This window comes from Camelus bactrianus, chromosome 7 (assembly GCF_048773025.1).
Source record: "Camelus bactrianus isolate YW-2024 breed Bactrian camel chromosome 7, ASM4877302v1, whole genome shotgun sequence".
Lineage (NCBI taxonomy): Eukaryota > Metazoa > Chordata > Mammalia > Artiodactyla > Camelidae > Camelus > Camelus bactrianus.
The window spans coordinates 16508036-16516076 of NC_133545.1; the positions used below are offsets into that span (position 1 = coordinate 16508036).

General features: G+C 42.3%; 1 protein-coding gene across 1 annotated transcript in view; it reads right to left on the reverse strand.

The window, feature by feature from the left end:
* Positions 1-6909, reverse strand: part of BPGM (bisphosphoglycerate mutase) — a 28959-nt gene extending 22050 nt beyond the window's left edge. The window contains exon 1 of the mRNA XM_010947515.3: positions 6751-6909. The gene's annotated coding sequence lies outside the window, so the exon portion shown is untranslated. The remainder of the gene's footprint in view (positions 1-6750) is intronic.
* Between the last annotated feature and the right edge of the window lie 1132 nt (positions 6910-8041).

Genomic DNA, 8041 nt, shown 5'->3' on the forward strand with positions numbered 1-8041 from the left:
GGCTGTCAGCTGCATCATGGCTGGTCTGACTCACTGCCCCATCTCTAGAATCCAGCATGACACTTGACACTTACTAGGTACTTAGTAGGTGTGTTGACAGAATCAAAGTTGGCAAAAATGATTAGATTGTGTTTATACGGCTGAGGCTTGACAGTTTTGGTGGTAATTGCCAAAGCAAAAACAGTCAGTTGGCAGACCTGAGAAGTCAGGAAGCTTTAACTCAAGAATCCCAGTGTATCTGATGGCAAAGTCAGAGCCAAGATAATCATCCATTATAGTTTTGTATCTGTTGTATCTGTTACAGTTCAGGATGTTCATGAATGGCCACAATTATCTCCACAGGGAACAGAGAGACTCCGACTGACTTGTCCAAAAACACAGCCCCTGAGTGGAAATGGAGCTGCGATCCAGGTCCTCTGCCCCTGATACCTGGGCTCTTTCAGCCTCACTACGGAAGATGTGAGAGCCTGGGTCTGAGGATCCAGGCTCACTGGGCTTCACTTACAGGAGCATCTCCAGTGACCGCTCGCCATTCCGATCCGGGCGGCCACTCCATGAAACTCACACAAACAAGGTGAGTATAACGGGGATCTCAGCTTATGCCTGCTCTTGAGAAGAACCTCAAAGTACAAATCAAGTTGGGCAATAGTCACCCCATCACACCGAGAATTATAACAGTTCTTTTTTTAAAAAAATCAAGCTTTGGGTTTTTTGGGTGTTGTTTTTGGTAAAGCTCACCACGCTGGAGTTGGTTTTAAGGGTTCTCGTTTATCCCTTGGCAAGGGTTACTGGCACTTGAATTAAGCACTAATTTTAGTCAATGATTTACTCATGCCCCCAAAGGGCCACAGAGGTCACTGAATTACCATACCCCAGGGGTCCTGCCTTTTTAAAGTATGGTGTGGCTCAAAGAAAAAAGTTACTAAACAAACATATCTTTTACACGACCCTGCATTGCATCTTTCTGCCTCTTCCTCTTTGCTGTTTTCCCTTTCTTCTGTTCGTTACTTTTTTTAGTCCTCTGACACCTAAATTACACCTGGCCCACTCTCCTGAAATGGTCTCTCAAAAAAGACTGCTGATTAGTTATTTCATACTAAGCAGAGACCATCTTCACTCAGGACTCACGCTGCTTTGGCCCCTCTGAAGCTGACTACTTTCATCAAGGGAAAAAAAATTCTTCTAAGATTTCCGTGCTGCATTTTTCCCAGCTCTTCCATTGTCATGCCAGGCTGTTGAGTCTCTGTATTTTCCACCCGCCGGCAACAGTACTATGATGATGAAGACAGTGCAAGACACTATAGCAGATAACTTTCATGGAGTGCTCACCATGTGCTTGGGGCTATTTGAATCCTCAACCCCCATTCTATGGAGAAGTTACTACAACTAATCCTGTTTTACAGATGCAGAAACCTAGGAGAGGTTAACGTGCCCAAGGTGACACAGATTGTCACTGGCAGAGCTGGAGTTCAAGCTCAGGCAGGCTGGACCCCAAAGCCTACACATATGCCTTGAACCACTCTGCTACAGTGCCACATTGGCACCCAAAGCTCTGTCCTCCGTGCTTGGAAACTCAACTTTTCTCACTACATCAATCACATTAAAATATTTGATTTATACAGTGTCAGCCCCAAATACTCAGTCTGCCCAGTCTGGTCAATTAACTCATTCTTCGAACATGTGTTGCAAACCCTATTTCAACATAGCATAATGCTAGGCCTGTGAGGAATATAGAATCCAACAGGAGTTATGTCTCCAAGGGCCTAATGGGGGAAAGGTGATATGTATGTGTCATTAAAGCAGAAAGTAATTCACACCATGAGAAAGCACTTCATTTATGAGGGAGATGGCAAAGGGGAGATTTGTCTTGAATATGGCTCCAAAGGACATGGCACTATTTAAGCTGGATTTGAAAAGATGTTAAAGATTTAGATTTACAGAAAAAAGAAAAGGAATTATAGCTTAAGAAACAGTGAGTAGAGGCAAGGGATGAGGTGCTTATGGAGAAAGGTGAGCCATCCAAACTGGTTTGCCTAGAACAGTCTTGCTTTAGGCCAGTTTCCCCAGCATAATTATTATAGGGACTCTTTCACACTTGAAGTTCCCATTTGGAAAATTATATGATCACCCTAAACTAAGTATAGAGTATAACAAAGAAGTAGGAGGAGTCTAGTCTGGAAAGATAAGACTGAATAGTGGCCCCAAAAGGGCCTTGTGCCAAAGAACGTAGGTTCTTCTATCAAAGTATTGGGACGTCATTAAAGGTTAAATAATGTGTATTTTAGGAGGATCATGAAGCACTTACGAGTAAGAGATGGGAAAACCAGGGATATGAATATATGTGAGGATTTTGCCACCATTCTGGTAACATCTAATGAAGACCTGAACCAGGATAATGGCTGTTGAGATGGAATGAATGCGATGGATGTGAAAGACACTCCAGCTTAGCTCAGACGTGGGCAACTTTTTCTGTGAAAGGTCAACTAATAAATTTGTTTTAGGCTTTGCTAGCTGTGTGGTTTCTGTTACAATCACTCAATTCTGCCACTGTAGCTGAGAGCAGCCATAAACAATGCATATATGAATAAATCAGGCTGTGTTCCAATGAAACTTGATGTATGGACAAAGAAATTAGAATTTCACATAATTTTCATGCATATGAAATATTGTTATTCTTTGATTTATTTCAACCACTGAAAAATGTAAAATCCATTCACATCTTGTAGGCTGTACAAAAACAGGTAGTGAGCCAGAAGGCCTTAGTTTGCCAATCCCTGGCCTAGCTAGGATTACTAAAATCTACTCAGATCTACTAATCACATTGGCATTTTGCATCCTGTCACGGGATAATCCCAACATTATTAAATCACCTGATTTTATTCTTGGCCAGAACTGCATATACCTTGAATAATGGAATCCCATTCAGAACTGTTTTTATACCTCACAGAAGACAATACTGAGCACATTTAAATCAGTCTGAGCAGTTTATTTTGCGTCATCGAATTATTAAATAATGGGTTCAAGATAGAACAATGAGGAAAAAATCATTTACCTTGCTAACCAACTTCAAAAATATAATGTCATTTTGTCATGCTTTACTTTTATTAGACATCTTTATAAATTGTCACAGTGTTTCACACTTCAGGTGAATATACACTTGCTCATGAATAGGTGCTATGCAACTGCCTTGGCAAAAAAGAAACAAATAGGCGATTCAAAGAAAACACAATTTGCAGGTGACATATTTTCAAACACCTTTTGATGTATATATATATACACATATTTTTCCATATAAATTGGCTATGGGTAAAAAATATTCTTTCCAAAAATGCCATCATAAAATTGAGTTATGTTTTGAGATTAGCATCCTTTTGACGAGGTAGGGATGGATGGAGCGGGTAGGTAGGTGGGAAGGAGACTGGCACACATGCAGGCCATCACATTTACTGAGGTTACTTCTACAATATTTCCAGAATTTCCAGGTAGTTTCAACAAATGTAGCTAACAATCTTGCTGCTGCCTCTTACTCCTGCTGCTCCTCATTAAACCGTATAATTTCACACGTCTCCCTTGCCCACCATAACTGAGGCTTGTCCTGTCTTCCATGCTACTACTCCTGGGACATTGCTTCCTTCTTTCCTCAGGTGTTTGAAAAGTAATAATGTCTAATACTCTAGTGTGGCAACCTATGAACAAGTGGGGAAAATGATAAGATAAAGACCAGCCAAAAAATTTAGTTTGTTTTCTGTTTCCAAAAATGGAGTAAGAAATGTGATCAATGATAGAATGTTGAAGTAATAGGAAATAAGGAATAGAGAGCCAGAGTTGCTTTGATCCAAAGTGTACTCTTAAATGTTAAACATTCAAATGCTACCCCAGACTACTTGGCTTTTTCCCTGGTCCAAATCTTCACTGCATAGCTCTGAACATCTCTTAACATCCACTGCGTTGGGGCTGTAACTCTATAGAAGATAGGCTGGCTATATTTGAGGATATAAGAAAAAGAGGTTAACTATGTTTCTGATAAATTAAAAAGGAACAGTTTTTAAGGGAAATGAAATCCGGAGCTCAGTTCTTTAGATTCTTAAAATATGACTTTCCCCAAATCCAGCTCAATATTAAAAGTCCAAACATGGCTGTACCTAAAACTACCTACTATTCCATCAACTATTACTGTTCCTAAAGCTTTATGGTAACTTTTCCATTTGTATTTGCATTATAAGGACATCTCTTTACCAGAAGCAAATGCTATTACGTACAGGTGTTTTCCAGACCCTGCATTCTTCAACTTTATACCTACTAACAGCTGCGACCGACCATTTGTTACGAAGGTAATAAACCATAGCAGGTAGACCCCTATTCACAGGGAAGAGATATACAAGTGTAATGAGATGTGTGTGTGTGCCTGGGGCATGTGGCTTGTTTCAGCCTGCATGGCATCACTGATGTGCACAACACCCACTCATGACACCTACCTTCCTATCTCTGGTTACTCATTCCCCCACAGTAGTAGCTTTTGTCAACACAGACTGTTTCCACCAAAACTCAAAAGTGTGAAGTCAAGAAACCCAGCCATTCATTAGTCCCAGCTCTGTCATCTTGACCAAGTTATTTAAATTATCTGCTGGACCTCAGGTTCCTTATCCATAAAGATGATGATAATGCAACTACTGTTCTCGAGGGGCTATCAGGAAGACTAAATGAGATTATGGGGAAGCCCTCTACCAAAGAGTGAGAGGTATTCTGAGTTGAAGGGAGCAGACTTTGACTAACACATGAAGACTGACACAGACCTCAGGCCATTGAAAATGATCCTACCCTGCTAATGATATAAGCAGAAGCAAAAGCTGGGAATAAAGTAAAATGAGGGTGGGTAAAGAGAAAAGGTTAAATTAGGTGGAGGAAGGAGGAATGTAATCAAATGTTGTGGGTGTGTTTCATGGCAGGGTGTTGATGGTAAGATACAGTCCTAGAAGCATTCCAAATACTAAGCGATATTCTACAATCCAAATGCTTCGGTGAAGTGGCTAACATTTATTTCACACTTTATAAAGTGTGTTTTTTTCCCCTATTTGTGGCCAAATTTCAATGAGAGAGTTTTGTTATCAAGTGATACTCTTAGTCCTATTGCCCCATATAAATATCCCTTCACACCCGATTTCATTTCAAGGATGTTCAAGACCTATCATGGCTCAGACATTTGCGTGTCCTCTGTTCTCCAGGCATCAGACCCACAAAGAAGAAGGCATGGCTGAATTTAAATGTCATCACTTAAAATGAAATGTGCCACTTCATCTCAACCAACTGTAGAAGGAAAAAGAGGAAGAGAGACTGAAAGATCTACCCAAACACCAGCAGCGGCTGCCTCTGAGTGACAGCATAAAGGATGACTTTTTCTGCCACGTTACACTTCTGTACAACGGTCATTCTGGACACTAGCTAAATTTTCTACAATGATCCATTTGGTTTGGTTTAAATATGGACGCAAAAGGACAGGTACTACCCTTGTACCTGGGAACTTTTATTTACTAACAGATTGGTTAGGAATTTACTGCAATAAGATTTTGCTGATGTACTTGTGGTGGCAAGTGTCTAAAGGATCTTTATTTTAAAACAGACATTGAACACAGGCATGGATCTTGGAAATAATGTAGTCCAACATCTGCTTTCTAAAGATGCAAACATTAGGAGTCAGAGAATTAAAATGGTTTAAGATCACACAAATAGCTTCATGACTAAAATCTAGGTGTCTTGACTTCCAACGCAGAGTTCCTTCCACAACACCATTTGTTTGAATTATGCTTCTCTAAGGTCCACCACAACTGAGTGGCATCTATGATGTGTGAGGTGCTACAGGAATACAAAATTGGATAAAACCTAGTCCCCTGGACTCAGGGGAGACACGTGTTCTGCTTTCATTATAGAAAACCTTAGTAGCTGCTGGTGAAAGATAGCATTTGATTTTTTTTTTCCCTAAAAGTGTGCATTCAGTCAGTTAACATTCTGGTCCCACGCACAAGCTATAAACCCTCCATAATTTGGAAGGGAGGAGGTAGGGGAATGAGAGTTACAGTAAGTTAGCTAACAACCAATTATTCTTCAAAACTAAACTGTGAACTTTACTTCTGTTATGCATTTCTATTGTCCTTCCCTAGTACCACAGCCCCCATTCCTTTGAAAGGAGAAGAAATAGACTTACTTTTTCATTTGTAGTGGTTCTAAGAACCTGTGATTAAGCTCCTTGTTTGAGCCCTACATGAAACCGTTGCATATATTCACCTTTCTGTTTTCATGAAGTTCAAGTTTTTTCCTACCTACTGAGACTTTTAGGGCCAGGTCTGCCATCACCCTAGATAGAGTGGCATGGCCCTGAAAACACACCGAGCTTCCTTCCAGGAGCCCTACTATTGAAGGGGCTCTGTCACCCCACGCCTCAGGCGTCCAGAGGAGTTGAATACAACGCTCCCTTCAATTCCTATTTATTCTTGCCGTCAAAGACACCACTACCAAGGCGGAACCCCTCTTTCAGCTGACAGGCATGTCACCCCCCAGAGAGGCTTCTTCTGAGACAGGGACAGATGAGAGGGGCCTGGGAAATAAGTGAGGGTCTGACGCGCTAGTGCCCGACTCCCACCGAAGATTGAAACGGGGGAGTGAAGGAACCCGCCCTCCCGCACTCCAAAATAAGCCACCCATCACTGAGAGACGGAAACCTTCGCAACAGTAATATTCCAAAACAAAACCACTCACCTGCAAAAAGGCCACCAGCAGCCGCCTCTCCTCAGAACCTCTAAGCAGCCAGTGCCTCCCAGGACTCATAACTGCTGCCGGCATCGACTCTCTTTTCTAGCCCGGGAGCCAGAAGGGGCAGGACCTACGGCTCTGACTATTGAATGGTCGAGCTGTCATTCATTCACGGCCCCGCCCTAGTCCCAGGAACAGGTCGAGGTCTTTTCCGTTTTCCAAACCCCGGAGTAGAAAGTGAGGCTCTGATTGGCTCGCTGGGGAAATGAGCACACTTTCGGACCAGTGAGGAACTAGCTTTGACGCTTGTGGGCGGGCTTGGGCCTGAGGGAAGTAGGGAAACAAAGCTGGGAGCGTCGCCCGGGCGATAGGAAAACCTTAGGAGCTCTGAGGTGGTTGAGGTGCTGGAAAGCTTCTTGCGTCGTCAAGGAAATACCTGCCAATGTAGAGAAGTGTCGGCGGAATCTTGGAAGTGATGAGGTGACGCCTTCCTTTACTCTTGGGAAGCTGCAACTTGGGGTTGAAGGTGGGCACTCCTCTCAGAGGAAGGCTCCCGCTTTCCTCGCGGTTTTAAGTCTTAAACGGTGATTAAAGCGAAAGCCTTTAAAGTGCCCTATTTATGGGCAGCAACTCGCCCCCTCTCTCAGTACTTTTATAGGGATTCCCCTTAGGCAATTCCCTGACACTGTTTTAGTTAGGGGAAGAAGAGAGCTGCGCGGAATGCACCTGAAGCTTATAGGACAGATGAAGGGAGGATGGAATGAAATGAGTTATAAATTTGGAAGCCGCAATTACTGAGCGAGAGAAACCTCTGAAAATACCCGAAGCTTCTTGGCACGGGACCCAATAAGCTTCTGTGTAGGCTTGAACTACCACACAAGGCTTTGAAGCATTAGTGTCAGAACTTTGGGGTGGGCGAGAAAGACGATAAGGAATGGTATGTTTGCCTGACCACATGGGAAATTCCCCTTCTTGATTTCAAGAAGCTGTCCTACATAGTGTTTAGTGTCCTCTTTCAAAGTTTTCCTATTTCATCCTCATAATAATTCCAGTTAGTATGTGACCGCCAAGCAGGTCCTCAGAATAAACGTAAAGTTTGAAAAGATAATTTCCACATTTTTAATTCTGTGACACACTATGCATTGAATATGTTAAGACCTAAGCATCTGCAGTTAGTTCTATATCTCATTTATCCTTCTTAGAGTGTAACAATTCCTCCTAGGATCTCAAAGAGCAGACCCTTCATTCTGGGAGATCACAAATCCAAGGCCTGACAGATTCCAGCAGGTTGATAGGC